At 38.5% G+C, this 24832-nt stretch overlaps 1 protein-coding gene across 2 annotated transcripts in view; it reads right to left on the bottom strand.

Moving 5' to 3' along the window:
- SLC16A7 (solute carrier family 16 member 7) overlaps window positions 1–23561 on the bottom strand; it is a 168286-nt gene extending 144725 nt beyond the window's left edge. Inside the window, exon 1 of one of the 2 annotated variants that reach the window (XM_025402355.1) lies at window positions 23261–23561. The gene's annotated coding sequence lies outside the window, so the exon portion shown is untranslated. The remainder of the gene's footprint in view (window positions 1–23260) is intronic. The other variant, XM_025402357.1, reaches the window with a different exon arrangement.
- Between the last annotated feature and the right edge of the window lie 1271 nt (window positions 23562–24832).

Below are 24832 nucleotides of genomic sequence, written 5' to 3'. Positions count from 1 at the left end.
TATTAAACTTTACATAGAAAACGCAGTCAATTGCCAAGTAAAACATAATTTCTAATATCAAATATATCATTTATTATGCCAAAATTTTACGGAAAATAGGTGATTTCCACAAAATTCAGGAAAAAAAAAATGATTTGCAGTCAGGGAGGAGGAGATGATAGTGCTAGTGATACCATTTCTCTTTGAAAGTTCTTGATCATAGTATCTATGTATTTTATTACCAGAATAACTATTGGAAAGGGAAGATCACACACCTTAAGAGTATGATTAATGAACAATTAAGACTACAAATTATGATGTATTTTGGACTTGGAAGGGAGCATTCTATAAGAATTAGTTTACCATAATATGTATTTTAATTACAGTGGGGAGTGCAAAAACTGGAAGGAAAATTCCAGCTATTTCAGTAGATTGGCAAACATTAGCCAAAATTTAGGAAACTTACTCTTGTGCTTCTTGAATACAGGTGACTTTTACTCATCTTTTTTGCCCCATTATTGAATAAAACGTTATTTGTAATTTCACAGGTCTCTTATGGTAGAAAGAATGAAATGAGATTATATGGAAACATAGATAGAAAAAGTATTACATTTATAATAGTATAGCAATTTATGCTAGTCACGTCGTTTAACAAATGTTTGAGTACATGGTATGTGGGATAACACTTTAGAATGAGGTGAGAAAAATGATTTAGGGATGCTGAGTTGTGTACCTGATAAGCACATAAATGGTACTGATAAGCAATGTAGCAATATAAGCTATAATACTATGGCTATAAAAAGAAAGATAATTTGGGATAAAGATATCAGGAAATGATTTCAATATTCACTATTCCTGCAATATAATCTAAATGTCTTTGCTCCAATGAGGGAAAAAAAACTCAAAGATACAAAAAACTGAGTCACAGTTAGTTAACAATAGTAAAATATAGCTATATTTCAGTAATTAAAAGCTTGTACCAGGAAACGAGTCCAAAATTTTAAATTGCCTCTATGATATGGCAATGCACAGAAATAAGGAAAATCAAGATGTCAGTAAAATGCTTTTTCTAATTATTAAAACTCCAAAGTTTGGGAAGATAGAGTGATTCTATCAATAATAAAGCAACAATAGTGATTTCACATTTACTGCCTAAGGATGTTCAATTTAAATTATTTGAGTCGATTAGGCCAGACTTGAGGTCTCAACAATTAATTCGGACCTCAATAATTTCAAGTTATTATTTTGCTATTATTACATACATATTAAAATTTGAATAAACCATATGATTCTGATATTTGTGATTTTTATTATGAAAACAAGCACAGAGCCTACTTTGATACGCATTGTAAATCACCTAAGATCAGGTCACATGTTTAGAACTGTGAAAATGAAACCCAAATTTAAGTACTCTTCAGGTATGTACAAGGCATTATAAATAATATTTTCAAAATTCTAGTTTTTCTATAAAGACAAAGGTCTTTCCTTAAGGCAATGTTTCCTAAATAGCCTTCCATAAAATACCAATGTCCTAAAATCTTCTATAAAAACGGCATCAATAATCAAATAAGCTTGAAAATTTCTAAACCTATCAATTGTCTGAATATAGACTATAGATTACAGCCTAGTGCCTGTCCAATATCAAGTAGGATTTTATGAGTACATTAATCAAATGGATGAGAAGGTTGCATGTATTTAATAGGAAGAAATCATTTTGCCTTTATAATTTTTACAAATGTACTCTAATTTAGGTGATATATTCACATAACTAAAGGCTCACAGAATAGAGTAGGAATACAGGCAGATTAAATTTTTTATTCCCTATTTTGCTGAGAAATGAGGCTAACAATAATACTAAAATACAGAAGTGATTTTGTTCATACACCACAATATTAACTCAAAACATTATTCACTGGAAAAATCTAGATTAATTATGTAATACTGTTAGCCAGCCACCTATCCAAATAATGCATTTACGCTATAACATATAACAAAACCTATAAAACTTCACTTAAGTAAATTGTCAGGCAGAATATGATTTTTAACTGGGTAATGATGCTAAAAAATATGGTATTAACTGCCATAGTAGAAATAAGTTCTAGTAATCTTTTAAATAATGAATGTTGGGAAAACATGAAAATAAATTACATGTATCATAGTTCTCCTCATACACTAGTCTCACTCTGGAAATAAAATTTGTTTAATTTCCATGCCCTATACTTTTTTCCAGAATAAAAGTTACCCAGTCTTCTTGTGTCATTCTGTTGAACATTCGTTATTTTTACCCTCACAAACACCTGACTTGAGACACTTGAATAACTAAGAAATTGAGTCAAGCAAAGTCCTAAGGTGATGGGCCTATTTTTGCACACGTGAAGGTAAATAACATAACTTAAAAATCAACTGCACATATTTTTTTGTATTTAAAAAAATCTAATTTTTTTATTAAAAAAGTTAAAATATTTATCAAATTTAAAATAAATGCAGAAAAATGTAAGAACTTACAGAGAATAAATGCAAATTTAGGCATGTTTAATGGTCTACCCAAAATATTGCATGACAAATGATTTTTTAATTGTTATCATTGTTTAATTCTCTTTACTTTTGCTCAAAGTAAATGACAAAATGCTTGGGTAAGAAGTAAAAGAAAAAATTTCAACAAAATGATGTTATTTAAGTACTATCGGGGTGCTTCCCACCTTCAGTAAATACTTTAATAAATGCCTTCAATTTTTCTGTTATATGCCAAGCAAAATGCTGTACAATAATATCCCTACTCTATGTATTTATACCTAAAGGTTACAGGCCCAGGGTGGTAAAGCAAGCCAGTTACCTCAGGCATCATGCTGTTTGTGTGTCCTTTATGTTTTTCTTTGTCAGGCTGGCTTCTGGGAACTGTTAGGTTCCCATGACTATTATCTGTAGTTTCCCCTTCCAGTGAAATTGAAGGGCATTACAGGGAACAGTCACCTGGTCCTGGCCAGAGTTAATGCCAAGATCCCACAGAGTCAAGTCATGGAGCAGGAACCAGGCCAGGGTGCAAGATAGGTAGCAAACAGGTTCCAGCAGACTCTCTTTTGGATTTCCTGGCACTTTGGAGTCTGCAAGGATAAATTTGCATCTCTCATGAGTAAAGTGATGTCCAGAAAACACTGTCAGCTACACAAGCATCTTCATGCTGTTTAGGACACTGTTCTCAGCAACAGTCCCAGAGCAGATTTCTGAGGCAACAGCAACAATATCCATAATACTCCAAGAGCATGAACAGTCACCAAAGGGAAGAACGCCTGGTAACTTTGCTGGTATTATTACTGATGCAGGTGTGTTGCTATACAGTGTGATAGTTTCACAGATGCAGGAAACACTCAGCATCTGAGTGTCTGCCAGTCTTGACACATAGGCCTCTCCATATGCCTCTTTTAAATCTTATCAGAAAATTCCTCTTACAAGAGAATGTAAAAAATCAAAAGGTAAAAGTCAATGTCAAATGAAGTAAGAGCAAGTTTTTAATAGTAATCACTGCCATAACTGAAACAAAACTATGCTGAAAAATTGGTGAATGATATGTGGTTTTATTTTTTTTTTTTTCACTTTCAGATTTCTAGGAATTTGAGAGACTTCTCATGGATGTGAAAAGGAGACACCTGTTCTCTTAGTCTGTTTGTGCTGCTATAAAAACAATAACACAGAATGAGTAATTTATAAAGAATGCAAATTTATTTCTTATATTTATGGAGGCTGGGAAGTCCAAGATCAAGGCACAGGCAAGTTTAGAATCTGGTGAGAGGCCCTGTCTCTCCTTCCAAGATGGTGCTTTGTTGCTGTGTCCTACAGAAAGGAAACACTGCATCCTCAAATGGCTGAAGACAGAAGCGCAAGAGGCCCAAACGCTGCATGAAACCTCTTTTATTGATTGATTGATTGATTGATTGATTGATTGATTTAATATGAAGTCTCGCTATGTGGCCCAGGCTGGAGTGCAGTGGTGAGATCTCGGCTCACTGCAAGCTCTGCCTCATGGGCTCAAGTGATTCTCCTGCCTCAGCCTCCCAAGTAGCTGGGACTGCAGGTGCCCACCACCACGCCTGGCTAATTTTTTTTTTTTTTTAATTTTTAGTAGAGATGGGGTCTAATCATGTTACCCAGGATGGTCTCGATCTCCTCACCTCGTGATCCACCCTCCTAGGCCTCCCAAAGTGCTGGGATTACAGGCTTGAGCCACCGTGCCCTGCTGGGTCCTCTTTTATATAAGGGCCTGACTCCTATTCATAAGGCAGGAACCCTTACAAACTAATCATCTCTTACTGGCTCTGCCTCATAATGCTATCACAATGGCCATTAAGCATCAACATGTAGATTCTGAAAAAGACACATTCGAATTACAGCAGCTGTACAGGCAAAGAATATATAATTTCTCAAAATAAAGTTGGATTATGTAATGAAATACAGAATCATAGCACTTCAACCGTATTATATTATTCTGATGACTTTAATAGCATAAAGAACACATACAAAACACTTCATTTGAAATCATTAATGATTTGATTACAAGAGATGGTCGTTTTCCGGAGCCAATATCGTGCATGTAAAAATGTTTCTTGGCCAGGCACAGTGGCTCATGCCTGTAATCCCAGCAGTTTGGGTGGCTGAGGCAGGTGGATCATCTGAGGTCAAGAGTTAGAGACCAGCCTGGCCAACATGGCGAAACCCCATCTCTACTAAAAATACAAAAATTTGTAGCACGTATAGTTGCAGTTACTCAGGAGGCTGAGGCACATGAATAGCTTGAACCCAGGAGGCAGAGGCTGCAGTGAGTCAAGATCGCACCACTGCACTCCAGCTTGGATGATAGAGTGAGACTGTCAAAAAAAAAAAAGGCTCTCACTCCAACAGACCATCTGGGAGCACATGCTGCATCAGGACCAGAATGCACCTGCCATTTGTAGATCATATTTGTTTCATTCCGTAAGGGTTTTAACAGTATTACTGTTCATAATCTTAGCATGTTCTTCATCATCTTGTATCTCTAGTTCTGCTTTTATGAAAGAAACCATATTCATACAGAAATACTTCATTTACAAAACTTTTTGTTTGAATTGTTGGTCATAGACTCTTAGCTTTGGTAAATTACAACTTAAATATTGATTGTCTAAAACACAGATGTTCCATGCTCTTGACCAAACCATAAAAGTTCTCAATTAACAATGAAGTATTTCCTTTTCTTCCCCATCATCTCTCTCCTATAAAATACCACTGAGTGGGTAGTATGTATCTTCTACCTGATAGTGTTCTCACACCTCCTTGATTGTGTAGCTTTTCAGAGTCAAGGAAGAGATATTTTAGTTCCCAATGCATGGATCAGATTCTCTTGTCAACTATAAAGTTCCACTCATACTGTAATACTATTAGGCACTACAAAACTTTGCTGTACACTGAATATATAAGTCCCCAAAACTAATACGTTGTAACCTAACTCCTAACTTGATGGTATTTGGAGATGGAGCCCTTGGGAGGTGATATAATTTGGTTGTGTCCCCATTCAAATCTCATCTTGAATTGTAGTTACCATAATCCCCACATGTCATAGAAGGGACTTGGAGGGTGGAATTTAATCATGGGGGTGGTTTCCCTCATGCTGTTCTCATGATAGTGAGTTCTCATAAGACCTGATGGTTTTATAAGGGGCATTTCCCCCTTTTGCTCAGCACTTCTTCCTGTCATCATGTGAAGAAGGATGTGTACGCTTCCCCTTCCACCATAATTGTAAGTTTCCTGTGGCCTCGAAGCTGTGAGGAACTGTTAGTCAATTAAACCTCTTTCCTTTATAAATTACCCAGTCTGGAAAATGTCCTTATAGCAGCACAAATTAATACAGTAAATTGGTACCAGGAGTGGGGTGCTGCTGTAAAGATATCTGAAAATGTGGAAGCGACTTTCAAACTGGGTAATAGGCAGAAGTTGGAACAGTTTGGAGGGCTCAAAAGAAGACAGGGAGATGTGGGAAAGTTTGGAACCTCCTAAGACTGTTGAATGGCTTGACCAAAATGCTGATAGTAATATGTACAATGAAGTCTGGGCTGAGGTGGTCTCAGACGGAGATGAGGAACTTGTGAACTGGAGTAAAGGTCACTCTTGTTATGCCAAGAGACTGGTAGCATTTTGCCCCTGCCCTAAAGATCTGTGGAAGTTTGAACTTGAGAGATGATTTAGGGTTGTCTGGTGGAAGAAATGTCTAAGCAGCAAAGCATTCAAGAGGAAGCAGAGCATAAAAGTTTGGAAAATTTGCAGCCTGATGATGTGATAGAAAAGAAAATCCCATTTTCTGGGGAGAAATTCAGGCAGGCTGTAGAAATTTGCATAAGTAACAAGAAGCCAAACGTTAATCACCAAGACAACGGGGAAAATGTCTCCAGGGCATGTCACAGACTTTCATGGCAGCCCCTCCTATTACAGGCGTGGAGGTCCAGGAAGGAAAAATGGTCCTGTGGTCTGGGCCCAGGGGCTTCTGCTCTATGCAGCCTTGGAACATGTTACCCTGCGTGTCAGTTGCTTCAGCTCCAGCCATGGCTTAAAGGGGTCAAGTTAGAGACAAAGCCATTGCTTTAGATAGGGCAAGCCCCAGTCCTTGGCGTCTTACACGTGGTGTTGCACCTGTGACTGCACAGAAGTCAAGAATTAAAGTTTGAGAACCTCTGCCTAGATTTCAGAGGATGTATGGAAATGCCTAGATGTCGAGGCAGAAGTTTGCTTCAGAGGCAAGGCCCTCATGGAGAAACTCTGCTTAGGACAGTGAGGAAGGGAAATGTGGGGATGGAACCTCCACACAGAGTCCCCACTTGGCACTGTCTTCTGGAGCTGTGAGGAGAGGGCCACCATCCTCCAGACCCTAGAATTGTAGATTCACTGACAGCTTGCACCACGTGCCTGGAAAAACTGCAGTCACTTAATGCCAGCCGGTGAAAGCAGTTGTGACAGGAGCGGTATCCTGCAAAGCCACAGGTGTGGAGCTGCCCGAGGCTGTGTGTGCTCATGCTTTGCATCAGCATGACCTCTATGCAAGACATGGAATCAAAGGAGATCATTTTGGAACTTAAGGTTAAATGACTTCCCTATTGGATTTCAGACTTGCATGGGGCCCATAATCCTTCTGTTTTAGTCCATTTCTCCCATTTGGAATGGGTGTGTTTACCCCTATGGTATCTATTAATAGAAAGTAACCAACTTGCTTTTGATTTTACAGGTTCATAGGCAGAAAGGATTGCCTTGTCTCAGATGAAACTTTGGACTTGGACTTTTGAGTTAATGCTGGAATGACTTAACACTTTGGGGGACTGTTATAAGGGCATGATTGTGTTACAAAATGTGAGGACATAAGTTTTGAGATGGGCCAGAGGCAGAATGATATGGTTTGTCTGTGTCCCCACCCAAATCTTCTCTTGAACTGTAGTTCCCAGAATTCCCACATGTCATGTTAAGGACCTAGTGACAAATAATTAAATCATGAGGCAGTTACCCTCATGCTGTTCTCATGATAGTGAGCAAGTTCTCACAAGGTCTGATGATTGTATAACAGGCTTCCCCCTTTGCTCAGCACTCATTTCTCTCTCCTGCTGCCATGTGAAGAAGGACATGTTTGCTTCCCCTTCTACCATGACTGTTAAGTTTCCTGAGTCCTCTCCAGTCATGCAGAACTGTGAGCCAATTAAACATCTTTCCTTTATAAATTATCCAGTCTCATATATGTCCTTATAGCAGCATGAGAACAGACTAATAGAGGAGATGATTGGGTCCTAAGGGTAGATCCCTCATGAATGGAATTAGTGACCTTATAAATGAGACCTAAGAGAGCTCTCTCACCACTTCTGCTATGTAGTACACAGGTATAACACTGCTATCTGTGAATCAGAAAGCAGGCCCTCACCAGACACGGCATCTGCCACCAGCTTGATCTTCGACTTGTCAGCCTCCAGAGCTGTGAAAAAAAAATTCTGTTGTTTATAAGACACTCAGTCTCCGGTGTTTTATTATAGCAGTCCAACCTAAGACAAAACATAAACAAGACATACTGTCATTCAACTCAACTGCCTCACAGTTAGAAACACATATTATCTCAATTATGTATTTCAGGACGGTGTATTACTATTAAAGAAACACGTTTTTAAACATGTAAGCTGGAACAGCATTACAGCACTATCTTTATGTTTCCTATCAGAGGGCTACAGTTAAGAGCTAAACTGTTTATAATGAGGGACTTCCAAAATCTTCTGGAATAGGTTTAAGATGAACTCTTACATTGAATTTCAAATTATAATGAAGTTCTGGTATTCTAATGAACAAATTATTAAGGTATTTTTAGTAGTCATTCTCATTAAAGAATAATTGGAACTGAATACACCTGTTTAATAAAGCATAATAAAGTACTCAAAAAAGAAGAAAACAATATTCAAATCCAAATCAATAACATTATCTGTGTCTACTTGCTTTCTTGATACTAGCATCAATCCCAACATAAAATTTATAAGGTTAACACTTTTGAAAGAGGAATTGTATATGTGGAAGAGTCACAAAGTAAAGTATTGCCAACATTTCTCTCCTTTTTTTTTTTTTTTTTTTGACACGGAGTCTTGCTCTGTCGCCCAGGCTGGAGTGCAGTGGCCGGATCTCAGCTCACTGCAAGCTCCGCCCCCCGGGTTTACGCCATTCTCCTGCCTCAGCCTCCCGAGTAGCTGGGACTACAGGCGCCTGCCACCTTGCCCAGCTAATTTTTTGTATTTTTAGTAGAGACGGGGTTTCACCGTGTTAGCCAGGATGGTCTTGATCTCCTGACCTCGTGATCCGCCCGTCTCGGCCTCCCAAAATGCTGGGATTACAGTTACAGGCGTGAGCCACCGTGCCCAGCCTCTTGTTCTTTTAAGTTTGCCTTTTGTTTCTTGAAAAAGACTTCCAGGTGTAATTCTGACATTTAAAAATATGATGATTTTTATTTTTAGCTACCACATTTTAAAAGAACAGAATCCTAAATATTTCTCTTGCTGCCTTGTAATTTCCCTCTTCTATAAACTGCGTTTGCAAAGAGGGTGGATTCCACTCTACCTGGGAAGAAAACATGTAATATAAGGGAAAATACAGATTTTGGAAATAAACCTTTGTTTCCTAACCAGCCAGAGCCATCCTAAATTGGAGACAGCAATGCCCAGGTAATAGAGATGCTGAGGTTGTCAGGGAATGATTCAGGATTGCATGAGGTGATGCTGTAAAAACTGCATAACTATATGTTTGGCACACACTTAGCACCCAGTTTGTTACCTGCCTTCACGTTCTCCTTTCTCATTCCAAAAATCTGAGTGTATAAACCCTTTTGCAAATCCTCCAGACACCCAGAGAGTACAAAAAAATCATATATTTAAATTCAGGTTTTATAGACCACAAGTGGTTATCTGAATGCATAACTGAGCAAGCATTAAGTATTGCTGCTTCAAGACAAGAGGTAATAGAATAAAAGGACTAATAAAATGTAAAACAATTTAAAATAGCTCATAGATTTTTAAAAGTTGGATAGAAATGTTACAAAATTGGCTCAGAAACCAACACCCTAAATATGGCACTTTGATATTCAGAAGGAGCCACAAGGTCTCTCTCACCTTCTCCACCCTCCACCATCCTCAACCCTCCAACCCCCTATCTATCCATGCCCCCTCACCCACATCTCTCAATCTTCTATGTCTCCCAAAGCACAGAATGAAGTTGTTCTCTAAGTCGCTTACCTGCCTAAAGTCCAAATATGCCAAAGAATAAAACAATTACCACTGGTCCCTTCCCTGAGTTTTCATTAACTGAACTCATATCGCAGAAAGGAAGACTGAAGTCTGTCAATAAAGCAGGACAGATTTTTGTCAATGACAAAAATCTTGTTGGTTCTTTGGTACAAATGGCCTTTGTCCCAGGACACTGTATGTTCTTCAAGTCTATTGAATTCCCCTAAAAATCATTTAGTATCTCCCTAAAATCATCCATCCTTTGCCATCTTCCGTTCCCCTAGGAAGTAGGTTATATAAGCATCTGTACTACATTGGGATACTGGGCACTCACTCGGTGATTCTTCCCTGGGCATGATAATAAATTGCATGCCTTTTCTCCACTAATCTGTCTTTTGTGAATTGATATTTCAGCAAACCTTTGGAGGGTAAAGGGGAAATTTCCCTTGGCCCCTATATAATATTCACACTTAAAGTAACTGAGCAAATATACATAATAATTTTGATCATAAATGCTGAAGTATCCCAATGAACAGTCATAATTAGGTTTCTAGGCATTTAAATTATTTGTTGGTGAAACTGTTTTGGAAATGTTTCTTCCTCACCTTTATTTGGAACATTTGAAAATAAATGTAGAAAACGGATTCAGGTATCTTAATGAGGTAGAGTAACAAATTTGTGTTATTAACGAAAATAAAATGAAAACAAATAAAAATACACATTTCCTCATAGAAGTATTTTTTTCTTAAATTAACAGCATATATTACTTAGAAATTTAATGGTAAAAAGGAAATAATTGTATTTGAGCCTTATATCTGATGTCTATAAATCCTCCTGTACCAGGATATTACTGTGTTCAATTAATGCTCTCCCCATGGCACAAGAGGCCAGGTTACTTTCACACAAATGCTAGCTAATGTGGCCTACAGGGAACACAGACTTACATTTTCTTCGATTATCTGTGGCTTCCTCTGAATCATTCACCTTTTCCTATCTACTTATTAGTTTGTCATATCCATTAGTGATATTCAACAATTCTGCAGTTTCTGCCCCTTTTTCAGTTCAGAACAAGAAGCTGGTAGGAAGTTGCATTGATTCTTTCTTTTTCTTCTGGAAGCTGTCACTACTTTATGAAAATGCTTTCAAGCACTTTACTGCTACATCAAAGACACTGTGCAACAGGTAATGGATAATGAGGACCTATATGAATATTATGAACTGATACTACAGGAAAAGGAGAAAATTACAAATGACTGAATGTTAAGAGGCAAGGTAAAGAGAAAAAGAGTCGTGGACAGAAAGTGACAAAGAAACAGAGAGGATGCAGAACGTTATAGTTCCATAAAAAATCAGTATATTCAATAAAAATTTGCAGAGCCATTTGTACTAAGAGCTAACTCAACTTTTTAAAAAATGGCACAATGCTTTGAATAGAAAAGAATTAAGCCACATGATAGAACAAATTGGGATATTCATTTATATAAACTTCTAAAAGTACATTCCTATGTTCTAGCTCAAAAAGGTTTTCATTTTAAGAGTCCATTTCTGGATGCTGTTGGATAAAGAGGATCTACTTACTAGTTTTGTAGACTTATGTCAATTACTTGATACATCTGTTTCCTAGTATTCTCTGTTACAAAAATGGAAATAATAACATCTACCTCATTTGGCTACTGCAAGTTTTTAATGAGATAAGGCATGAAAAGCTCTGGGGACACTGTTGGTACTTAGTTGTATGCTCAGTATCTAGTATTTATTATAAATAGTGATTAGAAAAAAATATTAGTGTTATATCCAGCATTCCTTCATGTTACGAAAATAGAGACATAGATCAGTGACTTTCCACATGGATTATATTTTAGCCTTACAGATTATTGAGTAAAATATAACTTTTAAGTAGTTAATTAGTTGATTCAAATGTTTCATCAAGTTTAAGAATCAGTGTTCCAGATACTTACAAAAAAAATTCATAGACAAATGGTTATAGCATTATATAAATTATATACAATAATATGATCCTTATTCTTCAGCAGACTTATCTATCAGTGTACTTTTGATTTTGAGTTCTGTGGCACTTACTATGACAAGCTCCTCTCTTAACTAAAGACTACCCATCTCTCAGCTCCAAAATAAATTTCACTTGTTTCATTAATGCCTTCTTTGATTCCTCCATCAGAAAGCAAAGTATCTTCTGAAATTCTAGAGCAGGATTCAATAAATATTTTTTTTTTCCCTAAAGTGCCAGATAGTAAAAATGTTAGGTTTTGCAGGCTAAGTCACAACTAATCAACTTTTCCCGGCAGCAGGAAGGCAGCCACAAAAAACAGGAAAACAAACAGGTGTGGATATATTCCAAAAACACTTTATTTACAAAATCAGGCAGTGGTCTGGATTTGGCCCAAGGGGCTATACTTTGTCAACCTCTGTCCTAGAAAATCATGTTCTCTATCATTAATTTTGACACTTATCCTACTCTGGGTTGTGGCTTTAATTAGTGTGTGTGTGTGTGTATGTGTGTGTGTATACATTTTTTAAATGGCACAATGCTTTGAATACAAAAGAATTAAGTCACATGATAGAACAAATTGGGATATTCATTTATATAAACTTCTGAAAGTACATTCCTAACTATGTTCTAGTTCAAAAAGTTTTTCATTGTAAGAGTCCATTTCTGGATGCTATTGGATAAAGAGGATATATACACACACACACACATATATATACACACACACATATATATACATATATATATTTAGTATCGCCTTAAAATCATATATATACACATATATATATACACACACACACACACAGAGATATAGTCACACACACACACACACAATCTCTCTAAAATTTCAGTCTCCTTTGGAGGATGACAGTCAGAAAAGATGTCTTATACTTATTTGTCCAGGTATTTTTGCAGAGTACTTCATATAGCAATGCTTAATTATTTACTGACTTGAATTTATGTAAAGTATGAGAGCCAAGATCTAGCTGTCATTAGCATCTTACCTGCACTGAAACACTGGCTGAGGCATTGACTCTTGGGGTGCTAGAATGGCCAGCCTCATCTTGCTGAGTCCTTATTCTCCCTACATGTAAATGAATATAATCTATCCTACATGACAATATGAGGATTCAAAATACTATATATAAAACAGAAAACACACCGAAGACACTTAAATGACATCAATAATTATGTTAGCGTATGTTTTAATTGGAACAAATATCTCTAAGTCATTATAACAGAATGATTATTGTCTTGCTCTTTGCGGTAGTTTTCAAATGTGCTTATGTGTGCTAACACGTCTAAATGGAATTTCCATCTTAAAATTCCCTTAGGTTGTATTCCCAACTAGTATTACTAACTTTATAGCTAAGTGAAAATTTCACCACTTAAACATTTTTGCAGCATCAATATCAGCACTTGAATCTCCTCATATATGTGCCAGAAACTAGAATTTTATCCATCTTGAAAAGATCCACATTATTTTAATATTTGTTTATTTTCTGACCTTCCTACTTGGGTCATGCTGGGAGTACCAATATTATAACTCATAAATACTTCTGCACAGAACAGATGCCTCAGGAGTAAAGAAGTTCTGCCTCAATATATGCCAAAAATAAAGGTAGAGATAAAAATTACATTATTATGATTATCATTTATTGGCTACCTACATTATTTCTCCAACAACCCATAAAATAAATTTTATTATTTCCAAAATGAGAAAACTGGGCTCTAAAAGTTACATATCTTGATTTTGGTCAAACAGCTTAGAAATAGCTTAGCTGAAATTTCATTGAGGTATATCTATCTGTCTTCAAAGTCTCTGATCTGACATGTGACATTGAGATTGAAAAAAAAGGAGAAGAGAAAAAAGAGGTAACTACAAAATAAGACTGACTACATAGAGAAGATGACATGAGAGGTCTACAAAAAAAATTGGCTCAAGGACATGAATTGCTTAACCTTGCTTTGAGATATGTTTGATATCTGGGTAACTCAAGACTAAAAATGACTTACCTGTTCTATTTACAGCCATTTCTCTAACATCCAAAATAGTGTCTAGAACACAGCAGGGGAATAAATAGTTGTTAAAGTATTGCATTCTATGGCTTAAAATATGTCAGAGGCTTTATTCAAAATCCCACCTCACTGTGAATTTGATATATACCCATCTATGAGAATTCTCCAGACCCTACTCTATTCATGCACTCACTGATACCCACAGCACAGGGCTTCCATGGGAGTCTTGCCACCTCTCACGCATTCTATCCCTACAACCTTGCAAACTGAGTTACAGGAATGACATCCTGGATTTACTGTTCCTTTGGTCCCTACTGGTTCTCCAGCCTCCTTGAATCCATAAGAGGTTGTTACTTTCTCTAAGCTTCCTAGCTTGGTTCCAGGTAACTCCTTCAAACAGTAAGGAAGCCTTATCATTCCTGTTGACTTTGTGTTGTAACAGACCCAAACTCATTATACCTGACTAGCCTCCATTTTAAAAAATATTTATCAGACTTTGCCTGTAATCCCAGCACTTTGGGAGGCCAAGGCGGGAGGATCAAAAGGCAGGAGATCAATACCATCCTGGCTAACACAGTGAAACCCCGTTCTCTACTAAAAATACAGAAACAAAAATTAGCCAGTCGTGGTGGTGGGTGCCTGTAGTCCCAGCTACTCGGGAGGCTGAGGCAGGAGAATGGCATGAACCCAGGAGGCGGAGCTTGCAGTGAGCTGAGATCGGGCCACTGCATTCCAGCCTGGGCAACAGAGCAAGACTCCATCTCAAAAAAGAAAAAAAAAATTATCAGAATTTTCCCCCCAAGAATATCTTAAAATTTACTGCAGCATGAAATACTTTAAATTAATACTATTGAAAAGGTACATTGTGGTCAACAGATTAAAATCCACACCCTTCCAATGACAAGATGTGTAACCTTGGGCAAAATACATCACCTTTGTTCTCTACTCTGCCCATCTGTAAAATAAGGATAACCATAATGCTTCCTCATAAGGTTTTGAGGATTAAATTAATTAAAACATGTAAGGTATTAAAATGATACCTGACATATAGAAATGTTCAACAAATGTAAGTTATTCTTACTTAAAGCTTATCTTCATAACTTTACTTAATAGCCACTTATTTGGTCCAATGTCTTTAAATTCACTTATTATACACAAAAGACATATTTGTTGTTTTACTACTTAGGGCATTAATCTATAAAACAGTATAATTTTACTGAGTGGCTAATTTCTAATTATAATCAAAAGTTAAAGTGAGCTTTCCTATCATCCTCCAGTGGTTTATTCATTTATTTATTTATTAAACTGTGGGCACAGACAGGAAAGTTCAGCCCTGAGATAACTATGGGATTCTCCCAGAGGTAGATCTCTATGTATACCTTGATTTCCCACTCTGACTTCACCTGAAGAGATATTGACAAGTTACATCATGAACAATAGTTCCAATATTTACATTGAAAACCATTGTTATCCTTGAAGTATTCTATGCATTTGTGGACTTTCCTAAACTTGAAATAATCCATGATAGAGCAGCCTTAAATAAAGAACTTAACCAGGTCACATACAAAAAACAGGAAGAAAAACTGAATATGTTAAATTGATAGAGAAAACAAAAGACATGTGAACTGTCACCACATAGGTATAGTATGTCATTCAAACAGGAAAGGGATTCATTGCACATGGCCCCAGGAAGCTGAACAAAGACTCTAGGTAGAAGCAAGAAAATTTCAGTCACAAGTAGGACTGCCTTTAAAAGAACAGTCTTCCTCAGTGTGTACACTTAATAGATGGTGGTTTATTGAACATAATGAAAACAATACATAAAAGTGGAAACAGATGTCTTCCAAGTTTCTTGTAACTCTATAATCCACCAAAATGCTAAAGATGACGAAAATATGAATACATTATTATTCCCGACATCTACCACTTTATAGAATATTCAGAAACTGAATACTTATATAAAATCAACTATAATAGAATGTTAAGAACAAATAAGACATTGTAAACACAATGTTCCTGAAATTTTAGGAAAATTATTCTACCTATCCAGAGGCATCAGAGGAAAATTTGAATGTGGTGTTTCAGTTCAGTTTAGAAGGTGAGGTTAGAGCTAGAAACGGAAATACTAGGAAGTTAGATTCATTTCAAGATAAAAGAACAGTATGACCAAAGATTTGGCAGTAGGAAGTAGAATGAGAACGGACAAGGCATGGGGACAGTTCAATTTGAGTTGACTATGATGGTAGTGGGAGATGAACATGAAACAGCTGTTTGGAATTACATCATGCAGGGACTGAAATGTCAGTCCTTGGACCTAGGTGGTGGGAGTGTTAGTTAACTGAGGTGTGCTTCAGTGAGAGTATCTGATACCATGTACAGAATTAACTGGTAAGGTGAGAGACCAGATGTGGGAATACCCACTAAGAGACTATTACATGACTGCAGGTAGTATGTCAAAAGCACCTGAAACCTCTGGCAACAACAGAATAAAAGGAAATAATTTAAAAAAATTATTTCAGATGTACACAAGTCCAGAGAAAGGGCGGTCTCAAAAGCTTCTAGGTTAGAATACTGCTGAGAGCAATATGAAGAATGAGGGCGACAGAAAGAAAGAAGACAAAAAGGAAGGAAGAGATCACAGGATACTGGAAGTATCAAAGGCACAGTAAAGAGAAGCTGTCCTGCAAACATCTAGAAATGTCTGGAAATGCCTAAAAGTTGAGGGCAGGTCAGGACTGCAGCAAATGGCTTGGGAATTATTCCTACTGAGGTGAAAGCAGAGGTCAAGAGCAGATGAGCTTTGTCAATCAACAGAATGCAGGCTAAAGAAAAGCCCGGCCAGGCTCAGTGGCTCATGCGTATAATCCCAGCACTGTGGGGGGCCAAGGCAGGCAGATCAGTTGATGTCAGGAGTTTGAGACCAGCCTGGCCAAATGGTGAAACCCCATCTCTACTAAAAATACAAAAAATTAGCCAGGCGTGGTGGCGGGCGCCTGTAGTCCCAGCTACTCAGGAGGCTGGGGCAGGAGAATCACTTGAACTCAGGAGGTGGCAGCTGCAGTGAGCTGAGTTCACCTCATTGCATTCAATCTGGGTGTCGCTGCGAAACTCTGTCTCAGCAACAACAACAAAAAGCCCAAAACAGAAACTGGGGAACACATACTTATATTGAATAGGAGGTGAAAGGCGAGCTGGAGAAGCAGCAGTAAATGAGCAGTGAGAGAAGTAACAAAATAAACAACACAAGAAAGCCAAAACAGAAGTTCAAGAAGCATTAGGCATAACACTGCCAAAGTTTATTGACAGTCCAAAGCAAATAATTTGGAGTCTAGGAGGTCAATGATGCTCTGATTATTAAAGTTAACAGTTGTTATGCCTTACTAATAAAGAACTCATTGTTTCAAAACAAAATATTTTAATACAAGGGTATTATTTTCATCCTTTAATGAAAGGCAAAATAATTTTGAGAGTACTTTGAAAGTACTCTGATCCCACATAATTTTTTAAACAATCTCAATTTGATCTTATTGGCCAATAGTTTTCAACCATATCGATCACCATTCCACCACAGGTATCTTAAAATGTAGACAGGCATTTTTGACTGTTACAATGACTAAGGGAAAGCCACTGACTTACAGAAAACAGAGATAGATAATTGTTATGGACCTAATGTGTGCCTCCAAAATTCATGTTGAAATCCTAATCCCCAAAGGAGTGGTATTAAGATGTGGGGATTTGGGGAGTTAAGTAGGTCATGAGGATGGAACTCTCATGAATGCGATTAGCACCCTAATAAAAGAGAGTTCTCACTCTCATCCCACCATGTGAAGATATAAGAAATCAGCAGTCTATAACCCACAAGAAGCCTTCACCAACACCTGCACCACGCCAGCACCCTGATCTCAGATTTCCAGCCTCTAGAACTGTGAGAAATAAATTTCCATTGTTCATAAGCTACCTAGTCTATAGTTTGTTATCGCAGCCCAAATTTACTACGAAAGGTCACAGACACCCAATGCTCTGCAATGAAAGAGACAGTCCTACACAATGAAGAAGTGTCCCACTCCAAATGCCAATAATCCCACCTGTTGAAAAATACTGTCACCGACTGCTATTTATCACTGAATTTGCCTTTCATATATTTGAGAATTGATGGAACTTCAAATCCTAGAATTTTTGAAAATCATTTTTAAAATGAGATAAATAGTAACATCCCTTTGAAACTTATCAAATGCATGCTTTGTAGTTTTATCATGTATTCTTATCTAATCTAGTTACAAAAGACACAGCTCTTCAAGTTAATTACATACTAGGGCAGCTGCTTTGTATAAAGTACCATTCTTTTACATATTAGCTTCAATAAAAATCTGATTAGAGATATTGACTAATTAATAATGATACATATTGTGCTAGGTGGAGAAACAGCAAATGCTTGTAATAAAATTCTTTCTACAAAATACCAACATTTTATATAGATCTTTATTTATCCAAACAAACATTTCATTTGTGTTCACCACTTACACAAAATATTTTCTATTGAAAGTTGCTATTTTAGTGCCAAATATTATATAAAACTAATCACCAGACTCTATAATTGAACCACATAGACATTTTTGTAGAACTATCATAACTGCACAAAACCTTTAATGGAAGTACCTTTAAGCCAGTATCTTGTAGCTGTCGTTCAATTGTCCCATAGGATTTTCATGAGGTCCTTTGAGACTTCAATGAATATTAATGTAAACATTTGCAGGAGTTTTAGTATTAGGTCCGAAAAATTATTTCTAAAAATATTTGCTTGATTTATCAACACTGATATTTGTGAATATGTTGAAATTGTCCATGATGCACCTAAGTCCCAGTTAGTCCAGCTCCAGCTGGACTAGTTTTATTATAGTCAACTCCAATTTGTTTAATTTTCTCCTACATTTTTAATGATTATAGTTGATATCTAAATGTGCAGACCCTCCACTTATTTACTAATTACCAAATACATGTGGTATTATTTATTCCTCTCAACAATGGTTCATTTTAAGTTAGTCTCTCAAATTATGATTTTAAACAGCTGGATCTCTCATAGAGGTAGACTTGGTCCCTGGATTCACCATTTAAAGGAGCAACTGAGAAAATGAAGCTTTTTCACAAGTTAAAAAAAAAAATCCATTATTCACTGAGAACTAGTGTGCAGTTGTTTCCCAAAGTATTTCTTAATCACTTTCATCCAAACAGTTTTGAGAAAGCCTGGGACAAACCAGGATGACCTCTCAAAGGGAATCCACTTAATAGTTTATTATGCAATTCAACTTTGTTGTGCCATCTAATGGCAAGTTCGGCATTTCAGAGTTTCTAAAAATCTACTAAAAATAAGCCAGTGATGCTCGTGACAAACTAAAATGTGTAAAGTCAAATATTTAATATCTAACACTAGTTACTGAGTTATTTCTATGCATGTGCTCAGCACAGTGCTATTTCACAGATATTATCTCATTCAATGTTTACAACCAACATATAAAATTGGTTATTATTCTATTTTTACACATGAAGAAACTGAGACTTAAAGAGGTTTAGCAACTTGTCTTTGTTGGCAAGTGGCAAAGCTAAGATCAAAACCCAGACAGGTTGGACTTCAGAGCACCTCCTCTGCCCTATCCTGTCCCAAGTACCAGCTAAACAGGGGTTCCCAGATGAATCAGATATATCATCTACTCTCAAGGACCATGTAGCCCAGGAAGAGAGATAGGATGCCTTCCCAAATAATTGTAATTCAAGGTAATAATGTAAGAATCAGACTAAGAGAAGCCTAGATCAAGTTATGAAGTAGTTCAGATGAACACAGATTGCTTCAAGATGTGGAAACCAGGAGGATACTTTTTATTTGGGATGGGCTGGAGGGAGGAGAGGAACAAAGAGCAATAAAAGAATGTAATTACTCTTTGCTGCATGCCACTCCATTTATCAGATACAGTAGGAAACAGCTTTGTTATGTTCTTTGGTATTCAGAACAACCATACAAGTACTACCACAACATTGCATAAGACAAAGCCAGTCAGTGGCTTAACTAAAATTTAAATCCAGTGCCCCTGCATTACGGTCTGCCCTTTTAATTTCTTTCTTTCTTTAATCTTCTTTTTTTCTTTTTTCCTGACCACCTTAAGTAGGTGACTCTTTGATGTTTGCACTTCATGGGCACCTTTTGCTAATCTGTCAGACCAAAGAGAGTATTTTCCTATTTTGCACAAATGAGCATCATAAACTAGATGATTAGATGCAAGACAAGGAAAAGGAATCCTCAAAAGAGCCCCAAAAATTCTGTTCTCAGGGCAGAGTTCATGCTGGATTTCCTGCCAGATTCAGAGTTGAAGGCAGGAGACACTTGGTTTGCTAATTTTTATTTCCTCCTCTCCCCACTTTCCTCCAGTTCGGCCTCCCTCCCTCTTTCCTTCTTTCTATAATCAGTTGTTCTGAACCATGATATGCCAGACACTGTACTGGGCTATGGAGAAAACAACAGGTAAGATCTTTGCTCTTATTTAGCTTCACACAAGGCAGAAGCTATATTACATAGTGGTTAAAGCCAAATAGATCGCATGGATTGCTTGTCCCAGCCCAGCCACTTACTAGGTGTACCAGCTGAATAAACTATGAAACTTTCTGGGCCTAAATTCTTTGTTCTGTAAATATGGATATGGACAGATCTACCTCACAGGGTTGTTACGTGCTATCAGACAGTAGTAGCACAGTGCCTGGAATATGGTGAGCATTACAGAGTTGTCATTATAGTCGTTATGTACTACAGTTACTTTATACTCTTAGGAGTGAGTGGATTGGTTTGTCCAAGGTGTAGTAGAAACTGCAGCTCAAACTCTTCTCTCAAATGATGGAAACCAATTCATTGACAAAGATAGTCTTCAGAGAAGGATCATCCTCCCCTCCTAACATGAAGAAAAATGCTTCATTACCTGTTTTTATTCATTAAGGATCACTATTAATGAACAAAAAACGGGCTGAATACAGGTTCCTGAGAAAAGACACTCTTCTCAAATTTGCCTTTTAGCAGATCTTACCAACATTTCTTACAACTGCGGAGTTCCTTTCAAGTTATTTGGGATATATGTTTCTTCCATCAAGAGGAGAAAAAAAAAGGGGGGGACTAAAAGGCAAATGGGATACAAGAAAAGATTAACCTGGATGACTGCCTATATGAGAACTTCTTGAGAACAGAATTCCAGCCTCATTCATCTTGGTAACCCTGGTAGGGTGTCTAGACTGATTATAGGAGCTCAAATATAGCCTGTCTAAATTCTAGGTGTTTACCACACACTTTATTCTTCCCAATAGCATTTCAGAGTGGGTACCACCAATCTCATTTTATAGATAAGAAAAAGGTAAAGCCCTGATTGTTAAACAACTACTCAACCTTACAGAAGTGCAGAACCAATCTGTTCTAAAGTTAATTCCCTTTTTCCATGTGAATGTCTCAAAAATGTTTGGTGAATGAATACAGAATTAAAATCAAATTCTGGAGATGCCTTTTATTTCAGATCCATGATCCAGGAATATGACTCTAGACAAGGGAGGTTTCTTTAGGTAATGTTTCTCTCCTTTCCTTTAAAAGAGCTCAAAGCCAAAAATATAAGCCAGACATTATCAAAGAGCAAATGAATGTCTAGAAATAAACTGAGCATTTATAGAAGGATACACTAATTTGAACTTTGGGAAACAGGTGTTAAAATTTCAGATCACTTAATATTAAAACATGCCTTGGGGGAAAAAATGTAATATGTAACTGCAAACTGTTGATGTATTTACAAAAAATAGTTTCTGACTTTGTAAGTTGTTACACAATACACTGAGTTTCTTATGGTTATAATCTTTCCTTTCCACTGAGATCATTCAGTCCCTCACTTGGATTGCTTTAAATGTAATGTGCTCAGTTAGACGTAGAAGCTGGAGTTAGGATTGCTTCACTGGGGCTAAATATTAGTCACTTTGCTCAACCCTCATTTGCCCTCTCCAGTCCCCACCCAACTCTCATTTTTCAGCCACACTCCACCAAACGCATACTTAGTGCTTGTGGTTCCAGTGACACAACACATTCAAGCTAACCTGTCTGTGGAAAGTTGGCAACCCTCTGAGTTCAGACTGGGGTTAGCCATGAAGCATGGGGTGACAGGAAATGGCATCCAGTAGTCACTCCTTCCTCTGGTCCAGTCTTTTTCACATCACCTTCATCACTGCCCGCTATTTTATTCTTCTGCTGTGTCTCCTTTGGGACCCAAGAGGGAAGAAGGACATGAAATAACAGCTGTCCTAATGCCACTAACCAGCCCTAACGCAACGCAGCCTAGTCCTACTTATTTCTCCGGGAAAGGCAATCAAAAAACAATTATAGAGAAACCACTCCTCATTTCCTCTTCTATGTCTCTCTCTCTCTCTCTCTCTCTCTCTCTCGTGTGTGTGTGTGTGTGTGTGTGTGTGTGTGTGTGTGTAAAATTTTAATTTCCCTGGAATTGGAACTACAAAAGTCCCTCCTCAGCCCTACCGGGAAAGTGGTATTGGGCACGACCGCCCTTTCCAAGGCAGTCTGCAATCGTTTTCGCGGAAGTAGAGGAGAAAAGCGGGTAGAGAAGGGAGCTGCCATGCAGCATCCGTTGGGAAAACAGTTCGCACGTGAGCGGGCTCGCACGTGAGCGGGCTCGCAGCCTGTGGCGCCACCTGACCGGGCCTAGTGCCCCCAGTGTGGTGCAGTAGCCCAGGAAGCCCAGCAGGAACAGGCCCTCCTGAACCCTTGCCAAGTCAGCGCTCCCTTTCTGCCTGGGCTCAGGCCTCGCCCGCATACACTTTTCCATCTGCTTCCACCCCTGCCATCCTTCCTGGGGACCAAAAATGAAGAAAGACAACCCCCACGCCCCAATCCCCCGGTATTTCGTCTTCCCCTCGCAGCCTCTTCCAGTCCTGATCATCTGCTCAAAGAGAAGACGTTGCCTACACACACTCTCACCACCCCCACACCTCCACCTTCTGCAGCAATGAAGCCACGCTACCCTAGGGGGTTCGGGGGCCGGATGATGGCAGGGCGCGCACTAGAGACACGCCGCACGCAAGCAGCCCTCCGAGTCCCGTGAGCCAGGGAGACTGGGGTGCACCGCGCCACGCTGAGTCTAGGTGTAAAAGCCGAGAGCGTGGGTACCTCCTGGCCGAAAGCACGCGGGGCGTTCCTTGCCCGGGACCCCGCACACCCCCAGCAGCTCCCGGGCCGCTGTCGGCGCTCACTGGCTGACGCGAGCTCTCCTCCCGCGGCCGCTTCGAGGTTTTTTGTCTATATAAGGGCTCGCTGGCCAACTCTGCGTTGGCACGTTTGTCACAGGCTGGCCATTATTTGCACACACGCGTGCGGCTCCGCGGGCAGCTCGGGTCGCAGACGCGGGCTTTCGCTCCTCTTCGCCTGCGCCTCCTCCTCGTCCTCCTCCTCCGCCCCCCCTCCCTCCCCAGCTGTACTTACTTTATCTGGTCTCTGGCGCAGGGTGGGCGCTGCAGCTCTCTGTTCCCCGCAAGCCGCAGCCGGTTCGCCTTGCTGTCAACCGGTGAATGGAATTATTTATTTATTTATGGCCCCTGACGTGTCCTCGCCCGCCACAGCCAGCGGAAAAGGAGGCGGCGGCGGGAAGGGGAGGCGCGGCTGCTGAAAGCCCTTGTGGGTGCGGAGGAGCGCGCGCCGGGGGTGGGGGCCGGACAGACTGCGGTGGAGGCCGGCCGGGGGGGTGGGGGGGGAGCCGCCTCCCGGTGCCTGGAGACCGACTGAGCATGCTCCAAGCGGCTGTCAAAGCTATAGGCAATTTCTCTATCGCTCGGGGCACTCCACTTCGGATTTTAGTTTTGACCAAGGAAGAAAGCCAAAAGGCAGGTAGATCTGTCGTTTCAGATGGGTCGTGACTTGCTGTATCCGAAGTACTCTGTAGCCTGACCTAGGAGTCAGGTGTAGGGTAGCTCTGTCTAGATATGCCAGAGAGTTGTGTAACCCATGCATGGGAGAGGAAAGCATGCAAAAAGAGAAGAGTCTGGCCGAATGCAGGGAGAATAGGAGATCCTCACTGTGAACTTGCAGTGAAAGTGTTGAGCCATTTTTCAACTGAGGCCTTTTTGGGAGAAGGAGGTAGTGCACTGTTGGAGATTGGACTCACTAACCAAATCACTTTACAGAAAAAAATAAAATTGACACCATAGGAGGAAGGGCATAGAAAACAGCACCAAAAGACATTAAAAATAAGGATTTTTTTTTTCAAATCATTTATAAGTAATTCCTTTCATTTTTGGTTTCTCCAATTACTTAGTTCTTCAAACCAGCATTTAGTGATTTGACAACGAATAGTGCTAGAGATAATGGTAATTGTGCAGTCATTGGTTTGGTCTCTTCCTCTGTCTAAAATATGCTTCTTGGGAAAATTGGAAAGAGGAAGGGCTGGAAGAGAACGTTTAACCTACCCCAAAGATTGGGTTTCTTTAATAACTTTAAGTTAAATTGCCACTTTAGAGAAAAAGAAACTATCCAAAAGAATAATTGTAGGTTTTGACTTGACAAGTCCTATTGCAGTTTGTCTACCAGTTTAACTAGCTTTCTCCTCCTTGATTTCACAATAATCCTTTTAAGATGTGTTCTATGATTCTTCACATTTTACAAATTTATAAAAAGATAGTTAAGTCATTTGGGTAAATTCACACTGTCTTTTGCCACAGCTAGTCTGTTGTAATGGACAAAATTTGAATTTCAATTTCTGTAGCTATGAAATAAAAGTAATATCAATCTTGGGTTGATTTCATAAGATTTAAGTGAAATAATATACATGAAGTGGCTGGTAGGCATAATATAAGGTGAATAAATAATGGTGATTAATAACTTCAAAATTATTGGAAGACAATTTTATTGAAAGAATGATATTTGAAACTGAAAAAAAAGGCAGAAAATTACAGAAAGGATTTTATATTTTTAAGCTAAAAATGCTTAAATAGACGTTTGTGTAAGACATAATAGGCATTTTGATAATGATGGAATGTCTAGCAGTGACTCTAAATACTT

The sequence above is a fragment of the Theropithecus gelada genome, chromosome 11 (genome assembly GCF_003255815.1).
Source record: "Theropithecus gelada isolate Dixy chromosome 11, Tgel_1.0, whole genome shotgun sequence".
NCBI lineage: Eukaryota > Metazoa > Chordata > Mammalia > Primates > Cercopithecidae > Theropithecus > Theropithecus gelada.
Note: the sequence above shows the minus strand (reverse complement) of the source record. Positions and strands in the feature narration are given on the sequence as shown.